General features: G+C 45.1%; 1 non-coding gene across 1 annotated transcript; it reads left to right on the top strand.

Moving 5' to 3' along the window:
* Window positions 1–230: 230 nt before the first annotated feature.
* Window positions 231–385, top strand: LOC114882596. The gene has a single exon (XR_003790451.2). It is a non-coding gene; the product is annotated as a 5.8S ribosomal RNA (ribosomal RNA).
* The last annotated feature ends 14,390 nt before the right edge of the window (window positions 386–14,775 follow it).

Here is a 14,775-nt window from a genome sequence, read left to right as displayed (position 1 = left end):
ACGCCCGACCGTCGAGAGGAGCGTGCCACTGGGCGTTTCTCCGACGGTTTCCGTCTTTGGACGCGATCGTGTCGTCAACGAACGAACAAACAAATACGTTGGCGACGCCCGAATTCGCTCTCCTGCACGCGCCGGGTGGGAGAGTGATGTGGGTATCGAATGTGATGTGTGTTAATAATGAAAATAACACTCTAAAGATCTAAAGAGATTGAAATACAACATTTTACGATTACCCTGAACGGTGGATCACTTGGCTCGTGGGTCGATGAAGAACGCAGCTAATTGCGCGTCAACGTGTGAACTGCAGGACACGTGAACATCGACATTTCGAACGCACATTGCGGTCCACGGATGCAATTCCTGGTTCACGCCTGGCTGAGGGTCGTTTTCTTAACTAAAGACTGCTTGCGTTTGCTTCTCGAAAAAGAGTAATTCATTGCTTTTTAAACATCCCGCCGTCGTTCAACGAGAATAGAACGTTTCGGAGCGGGATTATCGAACGAAATTGAAAGAATGAATGAACGATAAATAAAAAAAAGAGTCGCAACGTACGAGCGATAGTTGGCCAGTTCGTCGGCGTTTGTCGTGGAAACGATGTGACGAAAATCGCAACAGATGCACTAAATGCAGGCCGTTAAAGGAGAGAAACAAACTTCGGAATATCTCTTCGAACTAGCGCAAGTGCGTCACGGCGCGCGAGTCGTTCGTTAAAATTTCTAAACGACCGCCCGTAAAAGCACCGAGTTCTCGGAAGATAATATATAAAGATTCTCCATCCTGCTGGAGTTATCGGATCTACGCAATTATTCACTCGTAGAAATCATCCACGCTCCCGACGTTGCCAGAAACGATATTTACGAAAGGTGTGAGAAAAAATAAACGAAAGAAGCTCTCCTATAAATTTAGAAAAAGCAAACGAGTGAAATGTTTGAGATGATAATTTGCTGAAATGCAAGCTCGAATAGCCCCAGGGTTTCGAATGATTCCCCGCGCTTTATATATCTCTCTGTTTACAAACGGTGTATAAATAAAAGATTCAGATGGGTCGTCGCTGTTTGACGCGCGATGCTGATCCTTTCTTTTGTCTGTCTGTGAGTTTCGCTTCGCTAAACAAGTTAAATGGTTAAAAAGCGTCGAAAAAGCGAATACACACGCGACAAGACAAATCGAACAAGTAAACGAACGCTCCGCTCCAACATAAAAATGGTTGTTTACAATCAATGCAGCGTTTCGATACACCTGATCGTAGTCTGAAACTGTGTAATAAAAGAGAGGAAAGCGAATGGTGAAGGAACTTCGAAGCCTCCGTGGCGTGGCTAGAACTTATGATAAAAGTATGTTTGCAGCAATTATGCATGCTCCCGTTAAAATAACATTTCAATGTCTCGCATGGCTTAAAGTCCCAGGAGGCTTCAACATTTAGAATACATACGGACTACTTCGTTTGTTAAAGATAAACGAAGACCACGCGACCATCGCTCGGTTATCCAGTCCTCGAAAGTTTTGTTGCGTTCCAAAGAAGAGAAAAATAGGGTTTACCCTTGCGCTAAGGGGAGAGAAGAAGAGAAGAGCAGTTAAATCTAAGAGGTGTGTGGAGAATACATCGCGTGTTGGTTAAAATTGCTAAATGAAATATACGCGAAATGTTCTCTCTCGCTCTTGCTTTTCCTCTTGCTTCCGTTGCGCTCGAAAAGAAGGGATGATAAATAAAGAAAAAGAAACCTATTCGAAATCTCTTGTGGAACAAAAAATAATACGGACGGACGTTAAAATTGAACCGGGACGAAATGGGTCGTCTTGCGAGTTGTCTTCGCTTTGAAATTGTTAAAAATTGATAAAAGCAATACGAAGAAGCTGCCATCCACAAAATGTTTGAAGCAAGAAGGAAGTAACACGAAAATCATGGGAACGCCGTGTCTCAATTTTTTTCCCTCTTGTGCTCGTTTCATCGAACGATAAATAATACAAACATTTTGAAACGAGAGAGAGAGGAAAAATTGAATATGCGAAAGGTTGATTCACCCACAGATTCTCTACGTGTTTGCTTTTTTGCTTCTTTTCGTTTATTTTTTTATTTTTTTTGCATCGAGCATAATATTCACCTTTCGATGAAACAAAAGAAATTGACGACCTCAGAGTAGGCAAGATTACCCGCTGAATTTAAGCATATTATTAAGCGGAGGAAAACAAACTAACTAGCATTTCCTTAGTAGCGGCGAGCGAACAGGAATGAGGCCAGCACTGAATCCCGCGGTGCCGCCGCTGGGAAATGTAGTGTTCAGGAGGATCCGTTTATCCCGAGACATCGAATTGCGTCCAAGTCCATCTTGAATGGGGCCATTTACCCATAGAGGGTGCCAGGCCCGTAGTGACCGGTACGCGTTTTGGGAGGATCTCTCCTTAGAGTCGGGTTGCTTGAGAGTGCAGCCCTAAGTGGGTGGTAAACTCCATCTAAGGCTAAATACGACCACGAGACCGATAGCGAACAAGTACCGTGAGGGAAAGTTGAAAAGAACTTTGAAGAGAGAGTTCAAGAGTACGTGAAACCGTTCAGGGGTAAACCTGAGAAACCCAAAAGATCGAATGGGGAGATTCATCGTCAACCACGCTGGCTCCCGTTGGTGCGCGATGCCCCGGATGGACCCTCGGGTTCCATTAGCGAGGGCACACCACCTTCGGCGAACGTTCCGGCGAGGTAGTCGTGCACTTCTCCCCTAGTAGAACGTCGCGACCCGTTGCGTGTCGGTCTACGGTCCGAGACGGAGCCTGTCCTTCGCCTTAACGGCGTTCGTGACAGACCCTCGGTTGCCTGGCCGACTGCGCGACGGTACTCAGACGGTATCAGGCCGCAACCAATCCATTTTCGAATGTGTGTGCGTCAGGACCGCCGCAAGCTAGGTCCAGTTATAATACCCGGATGTACGGACTATGCGCCGTCCCCGGGCCTGGCCAGCTGTTAGCAGGAGGAGTCCTTGGACTGGCCAAACTTTGAACTACCGGTCGGCGACGCTATTGCTTTGGGTACTCGAAGGACCCGTCTTGAAACACGGACCAAGGAGTCTAACATGTGCGCGAGTCATTGGGATATTAATAAACCTAAAGGCGAAATGAAAGTGAATGACGTCCTCTGTGTCGACCTAGGGAGGATGGGCCTCGTTACGATTAGGTCTCGCATTCCCGGGGCGTCTCGCTTTCATTGCGAGAAGAGGCGCACCTAGAGCGTACACGTTGGGACCCGAAAGATGGTGAACTATGTCTGGTCAGGACGAAGTCAGGGGAAACCCTGATGGAGGTCCGTAGCGATTCTGACGTGCAAATCGATCGTTGGAACTGGGTATAGGGGCGAAAGACTAATCGAACCATCTAGTAGCTGGTTCCCTCCGAAGTTTACCTCAGGATAGCTGGCACTCGTTCGGAACGTTATTGCGAGTCTCATCTGGTAAAGCGAATGATTAGAGGCCTTGGGGCCGAAACGACCTCAACCTATTTTCAAACTTTAAATGGGTGAGATCTCTGGCTTGCTTGCATCAAATGAAGCCATGAGATTTTATTATTGGATCAGAGTGCCAAGTGGGCCAATTTTGGTAAGCAGAACCGGCGCTCTGGGATGAACCAAACGCAGAGTTAAGGCGCCTAAGTCGACGCTTATGGGATACCATGAAAGGCGTTGGTTGCTTAAGACAGCAGGACGGTGGCCATGGAAGTCGGAATCCGCTAAGGAGTGTGTAACAACTCACCTGCCGAAGCAACTAGCCCTGAAAATGGATGGCGCTGAAGCGTCGCGCCTATACTCCGCCGTCAGTGGCAAGTGGGGCTGGACAAAATTTGGTCCTCCATGAAGTCCTGACGAGTATGAGGGTCGCGGCGGTGTGCGCAGAAGGGTCTGGGCGTGAGCCTGCCTGGAGCTGCCGTCGGTGCAGATCTTGGTGGTAGTAGCAAATACGCCAGCGAGGCCCTGGAGGACTGACGTGGAGAAGGGTTTCGTGTGAACAGCCGTTGCACACGAGTCAGTCGATCCTAAGCCCTAAGAGAAATCCTATGTAATTGAGGTGTCCTAAAGCTCTCAGATAAATAGCAACAACACAAAACTGTTAAATATGGTTAAATCGAATTAATATAACAATAGTTGCAGAGATGCACACCCATTGGGCGAAAGAGAATCCGGTTCCTATTCCGGAACCCGGCAGCGGAGCCGCATACCATTCCGGCTCTCGTAAGAGTGTTCGTCGGGGTAACCCAAAATGACCTGGAGACGCCGTCGGGAGATCTGGGAAGAGTTTGCTTTTCTGTATAAGCGTTCGAGTTCCCTGGAAACCTCTAGCAGGGAGAGAGGGTTTGGAACGCGAAGAGCACCGTAGTTGCGGCAGTGTCTGGATCTTCCCCTCGGACCTTGAAAATCCAGCAGAGGGCCACGTGGAGGTGTCGCGCCGGTTCGTACCCATATCCGCAGCAGGTCTCCAAGGTGAATAGTCTCTAGTCGATAGATTAATGTAGGTAAGGGAAGTCGGCAAATTAGATCCGTAACTTCGGAATAAGGATTGGCTCTGAAGAGCGGGGCGTGTCGGGCTTGGTCGGGAAGCGGGTCTGGCTGACGTGCCGGGCCTGGGCGAGGTGAACAGTTGGCGACTTCGGTCGCGTCCCGGGATCCGAGCTCGGTCCCGTGCCTTGGCCTCCCGCGGATCTTCCTTGCTGCGAGGCTTCCGTGGCGGTTACGCCGTCGTGGTCGCTTCTTCGGCCGCCATTCAACGCTTAGCTCAGAACTGGCACGAACTAGGGGAATCCGACTGTCTAATTAGAACAAAGCATTGCGATGGCCCTCACGGGTGATGACGCAATGTGATTTCTGCCCAGTGCTCTGAATATCAACGTGAAGAAATTCAAAACAGCGCGGGTAAACGGCGGGAGTAACTATGACTCTCTTAATCGTCGTTTTTATTGTGACATTTGTTTCCTGAAATATATGAGATGAATACGAATTCCAGTCGTGGTACTCCACGTGGCAGAGGCCATTCCGGCGGAAACCGCCGAGCAGCCCGAGACGCACAGAGGGCTTACGATCATATAAATGATCGAATGTCATACCAAGATTGGAGATATGAACCAGCACCATATGACCAACACCGTGAGGTAAACCGACGGCCAACGAATAGGACATGAGCGTTTAAAGAGAAGAACGCTCCACCAAAGAAGGAAGTGCCAGTTCAGGAAGTTTTGCCAGGACAACTGAAGAGGCCATGAGAGATGAGCCAATGTATGATATTGGACCACATTCATCATTGGTTTCTGGGGCGATACCTTTGATAAACGAGACGTACGAAAAAATGCGAGCTGTAGATCCACGCTTGCATGAACGGCTTCCACTGTCAATGTTCACCCATGCAATGGCATTGCATATCAATCTAGAGATCGTTGAAACAGCACGGAAGTCTGGACAAAATATTTTAAATCTTCGTACTGACGCACGTGAAATATTACCAGGTTACCAAGTTCTGCCCCAGCCGATAGTTGACTACATATCACACATAACAGACGTAGTCACTCAAGATGGAAAAGAAGTGAAGCTGAACCTTCCACCAGCGGCTATCCCACAGGCACCTTTCGAACAAGATGGTGTCGCAATTGAAAGTGGGACTTTTGGTCCTATAACCGCGCAAAATCATGTTTATGAATGTTACATTTCACCTTATGTAACGTCTGCGCGTGTTCTGGCCTCTAGAGAGAATAGGCCCGAATATAGACCACTGCCCGATCAGCTATTTCCAGCAAATGCCGTACCAAACCAGAATTTGCTTGGATTTGAGGCTATCGACGTTCAAAACAACGGGGCGCGATCAAGACTTGAAGGGATTCGATTTCCGAGTGATGCAACGCTTGAGGGTCGTTTCCGATATTGCCCAACTCTACAGAATAGAGTATATATCGTGCTCGCAGAGATGAAAGACCGGTTTAAAATGGTCGAAAGGCGAATAGAGCAGAATCCGCAGGGATTAAATATAATACCGCCAATTAGGAAAAAGATCACTACCACCAATCTAACGTTCGTGGAATCAGCAGGACCAACTAATGACAGAACAGTTCCATTATATTCTAGAACTGTCAATGTATATAGTTTTGGCGCTCAAGGGTCCGCAACAGCTAACCAATCAAATATTGAGTGCTTCCACCGACGCCGCATTGCAGCTGGACAGTACGCTGCTCGTGGCTTTTGTTGTCTTGCTGATAACGGTAATGTTCTTGGAGGTTGGGTTGCCTCCCTTAATGACAACTTTAATATGGCAGGCCTATTTCAACCCGTACTGCATCAGGACTATCAACAGCTCCGTCAGTCCATGTTAGTTTCTCATGGACCAGCAGGAAGTAGGGTGAACGCTCTCTCAAATTTTATAGAGCGTAATTATTATGTTAAGAAATAGATGAATAGGTCTAGATGACCATATTATGATTCCCGGTGCGCTTAAATCCGGATGAAATGTATGAATTTTGGAATTTTGTCACCTCAAAAGGCGCTTGAGTCTCAGTTCGACCTCCGCGGTGTAAACATAGTAGCGCAGGTAGCTCCGGTGTGAAGTCAACCGTGAACGGCGACGCGAGGCAGTTATACATGGATCCTAACGGTCCCCGAGGGTCTGTGGCAGGTTTTCCTGCATCCGTTGGGGAACTATTCGTTGACGACCAAGGCAGGACACTGGCTAACGAGATGGGCAACGGCGAGGGACATTCACGAACTGACCGGGAAGAACGAAACAAACAAGATATAAGTGAAGCTGTGCAATCAAGTGTGACTAGTGATGTGATTATCGAACTACCGTTAGTGAATGTGTTGGACTGTCCCATATGTGCAAGATTAGACAAAAGATTCGGTTTCCTGAATTTAAGACACATAAAGAAACGTCTAAATGAACAGCACAGCGAGGTGAAAGTGTTGTGGCAGTGTAAACAGTACAATAAAATGTTTCCGGGAGTGCACAACTGTGTCTGCCACATACCTAAATGTAAAGAATTACGGGAAACCATCGTTAAAGCATATATCTGCAGCATATGTTCGGAATCGTTCGCCACAGGAAGAGAATTGTCCATGCACGAGTTGCGTCGGCATCCCGCTACACGTAACGAAAAGAGAGCGGCGGCAAGTATACCTCGTACAGGATTACGTGGTAGAAAGAAATACCTGTGGACGGACGAAGAAATTGAGAAACTAATAGAACTAAATGAAAAATACAAAAATGAGAGATTTCCGAACAAGAAAATACAAGAGTACTTTCCTACGAAAACGGTAAAGCAGATTAGTAATAAACGAAGAGAACTGCCAACGGCTGAACAACGGAACATGTCTACACCAACAGTAAATAGGCCGTTGGAGAGTAACGGACCACCACCAGCCGGCAGCCGCTCATCCGACAGTACAGGGACGTCCAATGAGGTTTCAAGGGCAGTAAGTGAACCTGAATTCTCTGGCAACGTACATATCGAACCGGAAGAGCCAATAGAAACGCAACTGAACGTTAACTTAAGTGATATCGGCGTAGATGAAGATCTCATCGAGACATGGTCCAATAAAATCAGACAAGAAACATACTCGGTGACTCTGCCAGAGGACAACAGGTACTATGCATGCATCCAAGAGCTAGATACTATATTGCATAACCTAAATAGAAGCCCTGAAACCTCAAAAGAAATAGATAAGTGGATTAGTGACTCATTTATTCCTAAACTCCTGAACAACGAGAACAAGAATCGTAATAGAGAACCAACAGGAGCGACTAATCCACGTGACGTGCGCAGCGGTCGACGGAGGAACAAAAGAAATCACAACGCACGTGCACGATATTGTTATGCCCGTTGCCAGGAATTGTACAACAAATGTCCAAAAAAGCTGGCAAACGTGGCCATTAGCGGCGATTTCTCAGCAGTTGAAATGCATAACGAACTACCAACTGCCGCAGATATCAGCCAACTATACACTGAGTTGTGGGGTGTCAGTGGCCCCACAATGGAAGACCAACGAGACTTGGAAGAATTGGTATCACCGTCAGAAGCCTGCCCCCCATTTAACGTGGACGAAATTAAAAAGCGGATAAGCAAGATTAAAAACAAAACGGCCGGCGGGCTAGATCAAATAAAGAAAACACATCTCAAAGAGGAAGGTGTGGCGGAAGTGATGACCAAGCTCTTCAATATCGTATTGCTCTCGGGACACTACCCAGAAATATGGAAACTAAATCGGACAACACTGATACCAAAAGCAGGCAAAGATCCGCAAGACGTCAGAAACTGGAGGCCAATAACGATCGGTCCGCTGCTTGCCAGAATATTCTCAGGGGCCATCGACAACAGAATAAGAAAATTTACAACCCAATCGAATAGACAAAAAGGTTTCGTGACTGAAGATGGCTGTAAAAATAATATAGTTTTATTGGACCGAGCTATAGCACGAATGAAAACCGAAACAAGCGGCGTAGTTAGTATCATTGATATTTCCAAAGCATTTGACACGATACCACACGCCGCATTGCTACCCAGTCTTAGAAGGAAACGTGTTCCACAATGCCTAACGGACATTGTCGGAAGTATGTACGAGGGCTGCAAAACTGTAATCAAGGCCAAAAACGAGGACAGTGTAGAAATCACTCTTAAACGGGGTGTCAAACAAGGAGACCCCTTATCGCCGCTGCTATTCAATTTGGTTATCGAGCCGATCATCGAAAAAATAAACCTGGAAACCTCCGGGGTTAAAATAAACGAAGATAACCTGGCGATATTAGCCTTTGCAGACGACATAGTACTTCTAGCTAAAGATGTACAAGAGGCAAAAGAACAAATGGAGATGCTAACAAAATATCTCAAGGATCTGGGCATGAAAGTGGCTACGAACAAGTGCTCATGCTTCGAAATTGTGGCAAAGAACAAAACATGGCACTTAAAGATCCCAAAATACAAATCGAAAATGAAGAAACTCAATTTGTAACCCCGGAGAGTATTATTACGTACCTGGGAATTGGAATCAAACCGTGGAGTGGATTGAAACGAGGAGAGGAAATACCAGCGATTCTGCAAGCAATAAAGAATGTAAAGAAAATGAAGCTGAAACCACACCAGAAGGTCGACCTTATTCAAACATATGTATTGCCTCACTTTATTTACGGCCTGATCGCGAGTCCGCCGCACGGAACCTCACTCCAAAATCTGGATCAGGCTCTGAGGCAAGAACTTAAACAAATGTTGCATCTAACCCCATCAACAACCGATGGCTTAATTTATACGGCGAAATCGCATGGTAGGGGATTTCCTCGCCTGGAGCACGTTGTAAAACTGGCCGTACTAAGACACGCCGCTAAAGCGGCTGTATCAACTGACGTTGCCCTCAGCGATATAATACGAGATGAATTACTACAAAAGCGATTGAAAGTCTACGCCAATTCGATGCGTATTAACTGGCCAGCCACACTAAAAGAGATTGAAACCGCTCGTAACCGGCTCAAGAAGGAAGAAACCGACCGATGGCAGCGGCTAATATCGCAGGGACAAGGGGTAGCTGATTTCCGCCAAGACAAGATTGGCCACACATGATTGCGGATCCCAACGCTCCTGAAGCCCTTCAGGTTTATCGACGCACTCAAATTAAGGACGAATACGTTTGGAAACAAGACAACCATGAAGCGAGCAAAGCAGTGCGACGATGTAGCATGCAGAAGATGTCGCGCCCAACCAGAAACTCTGGGTCACATTATTGGAGGCTGTATGCATGTCAAGCCAATGCGTGTCAGACGACATGACGAAATCAGGGACTTCATCGCAAGCAAAGTAAGTCCAGGCCGTACTGTATTTGTAGAACCGACTGTTAACTGTGAGCTTAAAAAGCCGGACCTGGTGATCAAAGACCAGCGAAGGCTCCTTGTGGTCGACGTCTCAGTCCGCTACGAGGACCAAGCCAGCCTGGAACGAGCATACAAGGAGAAGGTTAGCAAATACCAAGCCACAGCGGAATATGTACGGCGGAGGATAGGCTGCTGGGAGGCTAAGGTACTACCGATTGTAGTCGGAGCGAGGGGCGCAATGACATCCAAAACCCTGAGTAACCTTAAAGAGCTGGGGATTACACGTAAGGACGCATTGACTATTTCAATGATAGCAATAAGATCGTCAATTGAGATAGCGAACGCATTCATCGACTACGACAACATTGACTAACCCCTTGAGGTTTTCCTTCTTCCGCTAGAATATCTTCATCTCTAGGCAATATCGATTTTTCACTTCATACGTATGTCGAATATACGTAAACTTCTATAGTCTCGGTACATACGTATACCGGTGTACGTAGAATCGAGATAATTGCCCAATTACCGAAAAGTATGCGTGCAATAAGCGGGATACAAATTGGACGAGATATTGCCTGGAGTCAAAACACAGTACAACACAGTCGATGAGTGCGCTCGCTTAGCTGAGCCCTCTGGAAACAGAGGTGCAAGTCGTAAGGCCTTTCCGAGCTGGAAAGTGCCACGGCGGCAGAGCGGGTTAAGTTCGCATGCATTAACCTGAGCGGACGCCTCCACGTGGCTTTCCCGGTAACACGCTTATCATAAGTGTGGCTAAGTCCGCTTTCCTTTCGAGAGGACTCTGTTCTGACTAATTTTTCCAACCTCGTTGCAGAATTGGTGGGTTTCGCTGGAAAGTAGATGGCCCCATTTTGATTGCGAGGTGGCATGTCCAGATTTCTAGTCTTCCTTCCTTTTTATTTATTTATTCATTTTCTCCCTCTCTCTTTCTCTTTCTTTCATTTACCTCCTTTCTTCTCTTCCTCTTCACCCTATCACCCTCTATCGATTTTATCTTTTCCTTCCTCTTTCTTTCCTCTCTCTCTACCATTTACTTTCTCCTCTCTCCTCTCCATACCTCATTGAGTTTGAAACCCTACGGCGGGGATATACCCCGGAAGTCCGTCCTCATGTGCACTGCACAACAGGGCGCAGAATTTAGCCAAATGCCTCGTCATCTAATTAGTGACGCGCATGAATGGATCAACGAGATTCTCTTCTGTCCCTATCTACTTTCTAGCGAAACCACTGCCAAGGAAACGGGCTTGGAAAAATTAGCGGGGAAAGAAGACCCTGTTGAGCTTGACTCTAGTCTGGCATTGTAAGGAGACATGAGAGGTGTAGCATATGTGGGAGATTTTATATCGCCGGTGAAATACCACTACTTTCAGAGTTTCTTTACTTACTCGGTTAGGCGGAGCGCGTGCACCGTGGTTTCGACCCGGTTGTCACGGAATTCTAGAACCAAGCGTACAAGAGTGGTGTGAGGCCTTGCGCCGATCGCGGATAATACTTTGGCGTGATCCGATTCGAGGACACTGCCAGGCCGGGAGTTTGACTGGGGCGGTACATCTGTCAAAGAATAACGCAGGTGTCCTAAGGCCAGCTCAGCGAGGACAGAAACCTCGCGTAGAGCAAAAGGGCAAAAGCTGGCTTGATCTCGATGTTCAGTACGCATAGAGACTGCGAAAGCACGGCCTATCGATCCTTTTGGCTTGAAGAATTTTTAGCAAGAGGTGTCAAAAAACTTACTACAGGGATAACTGACTTGTGGCGGCCAAGCGTTCATAGCGACGTCGCTTTTTGATCCTTCGATGTCGGCTCTTTCTATTATTGCGAAGCAGAATTCGCCAAGCGTCGGATTGTTCACCCGCCAACAGGGAACGTGAGCTGGGTTTAGACCTTCGTGAGGTAGGTTAGTTTTACCCTACTGATGACTAGTCGTTGCGACAGTAATCCTGCTCAGTACGAGAGGAACCGCAGGTTCGGACATTTGGTTCACGCACTCGGTCGAGCGGCCGGTGGTGCGAAGCTACCATCCGTGGGATTATGCCCGAATGCCTCTAAGGCCGTATCCTTTCTAGACAAAGGTGGCAACGATATTTCTAGGAGTCTCGTGTGGATCCAAAGGCTCAAAACAATGTGACACTACTAGGTAGCCGGCCCTCGTGACCGGTCATCGCACGGGCCCCAGTTTGCCGTACGGGCGTCATCGGATTCGTCGTCGGGATCTCACCGAACGACGGCCGCGGCGCTCTAACGGTCGATCATGGGTACTCCAAGTTCGACGTCGAGACTCGGAATCGTCTGTAGACGACTTAGGTACCTGGCGGGGTGTTGTACTCGGTAGAGCAGTTACCACGCTGCGATCTGTTGAGACTCAGCCCTATGCCTGGGGATTCCTCTTGTCGGTTAGACGAGGCCCCAGTAGTAAAATACGCACCGAGAGGAACGAGTGCAAATACGGAAAGAAAGAGAATAATAATAATAATAGAGATTTATATATTATAAATCAAATATATACACGAATCTCGAAGAAATTGTGAAATTGGTGAAGGTTGGATGTTATATTTCCGGCTTTCAGGCATTGCTCATTTTTTTTTTTTTAATCGAAAAGCAATACGCCGCTGGAACTTTGAAAAATTTTGAGGCAAAGCAATACGCCGCTAGAACTTGGAGAAATTTCGAGCCAAAGTAACACACGCTGCTCTGGCACTTTGAAAAATTTCGGGGTAAAGCAATACGCCGCTGGAACTTGGAGAAAATATGTATTTTAATATTTTCGACTCATCGGTTCTGTACGGCAACTACATTGCCAAAAATATGAATAAAACCCATGATATACATTGATCGTGATGAACATGTTTTTTTATTTTGGAGAGGTATACGTTTCTTTTCATAAGTGAGACTATCTTATTGCGAAAGTCGAAATCGCACGCTCTCGCGGCGATTTGCCCCCGTATACGCCTGGGCGGAAGCCCGTGCGTCGCCGACCTAGCGGCCTGCCGATCGGTATTTAGAGGGAAGCACTTTGAAAGCAACACGCCGTTCGAACTTTGAAATATTTCGGAGCGCAATTGAAGTTCGATTTTTTTGGCTAAATGGAGCGAAAATGTACATTTATATCATCACAGGCGTTAGTTTAATAGCGTTTTACGATGGATCAGTCGTACAGAATGTTAAAATTTTCGACTAATCGGTTCTAAGAGGCGAAGCAATACGCCGCTGGGACTTTGAAATATTTCGGAGCGTAACTAAAGTCCGATTTTTTTGGCTAAATGGAGCGAAAATGTGCATTTATATCATCACAGGCGTTAGTTTAATAGGGGGGTGTCCCACTTGGACGTCGACCGATTGGACGCGTCCCGTTTGGACGCGTTCCTTTTGAACGCCGGACCGATTGGACGCGTTCCTTTTGGACGTCGTGCCGTTTGGACGTCGTGTCATTTCGGTTCGTTCCATTTGGACGCCATATCTTTTATAATCATTGCCTTTGGAAATCGGCAGATGGTGGTATTGTTTGTCGATTTAAATTCCTATGCTATTTGAAAGCGTATGCATGTTAAAGTATATGATTACATATATCTAACGATAAGGTCAAATGGTTATGTGTAACGTTTGACAGGTATAGGTTATAGTGAAAAACATGTGGAAATTGAATACAGTTACTTTCTTACAAGATATATTTGGAAGTATGTTGAAGGTAAAAGAAATATTAAATCTTATTTTGTTCAATACATCCTTTATTTCAAGTTAATGTTGAGTACAATGTATGAATATATAATAGTATGATATTTTTTTTTATATATTCAGCACCTGCTCAGACATTCATGCGGAAGTTACAACCAGAAAATTATGGAGGAAAAATGTTGAATAGATACATTGAAGATACTTTCCAGCGTAGAATGAAAAAATTGGGGCAAATAACAAAAACGTACCCTGAAAACAGATGCAATTACTTTCTCGCAGGATATATCTGGAAATATGTTTGAGGTAGAAGAAATATTAAATCTTATTTTGTTCAATACATTCTTTATTCCAAATTAATGTTGCTGTGGGCAATGTATCAATATATAATAATATGATTTCTTTTTCTTTATTTTCAGCATTTATTCAGACATTGATGAGGAAGTTACAACCAAAATTATGGAGTAGAGAATTTGAATAGATCCATTAAACAAATTAAACATTGTGGAATGAAATACTAGGATTAATAACAGAAACGGACTCCGAAAACAGATGCAATTACTTTCTCACAGGATATATCTGGAAATATGTTTGAGGTAAAAGAAATATTAAACCATATTTTTTTCAATACATTCTTTATTTCAAATTAATGATTTTGAGTACAATGTATCAATATATTGTAATATGATTTGTGTTTCTTTATTTTCAGCATTTATTCAGACATTGATGAGGTACATATAAGCAAAAAATTATGAAGTACAAAAGTTGAATAGATACATTAAAGATATTTTCCAGCGTGGAATGAAATACTAGGACATATAACAAAAACGTACTCTGCAAACAGATGCAATTACTTTCTTGTATGATATATCTTACATATATATGTAAGAGAATACTTGTTTAATTACTAAATAGCCTGTCTTTATTTCTTTATTTACTTTATTTGCTCCATGCGGTGTACTCATGGTACGTAGGTAGTAATTTTTAACTTTTCCACTGTACTTATATTATTAAATATTTTTAACGTCCTATTTCATTATTTACATGTGTAGTACCTATATTATATATTTATATATATATTTAGCAGTCTTAGAGTATACTTATCACCTTATAAATGGGCTGATACCAATAATCGTCTCATGTTTTATGGTTATCCTCCGTTTCTTAATTTATAAGATTTTGTTGGTTTTTTTCCTGGTTTGACAGTTCCCCAGTACGTTTATAGTGATGTTAGCCGTATTAGGATAGAATATGATATACTCACATTATTTATTTT

Source organism: Osmia bicornis, unplaced genomic scaffold (genome assembly GCF_907164935.1).
Source record: "Osmia bicornis bicornis unplaced genomic scaffold, iOsmBic2.1, whole genome shotgun sequence".
Lineage (NCBI taxonomy): Eukaryota > Metazoa > Arthropoda > Insecta > Hymenoptera > Megachilidae > Osmia > Osmia bicornis.
This window is presented reverse-complemented; position numbering and strand designations above follow the sequence as displayed.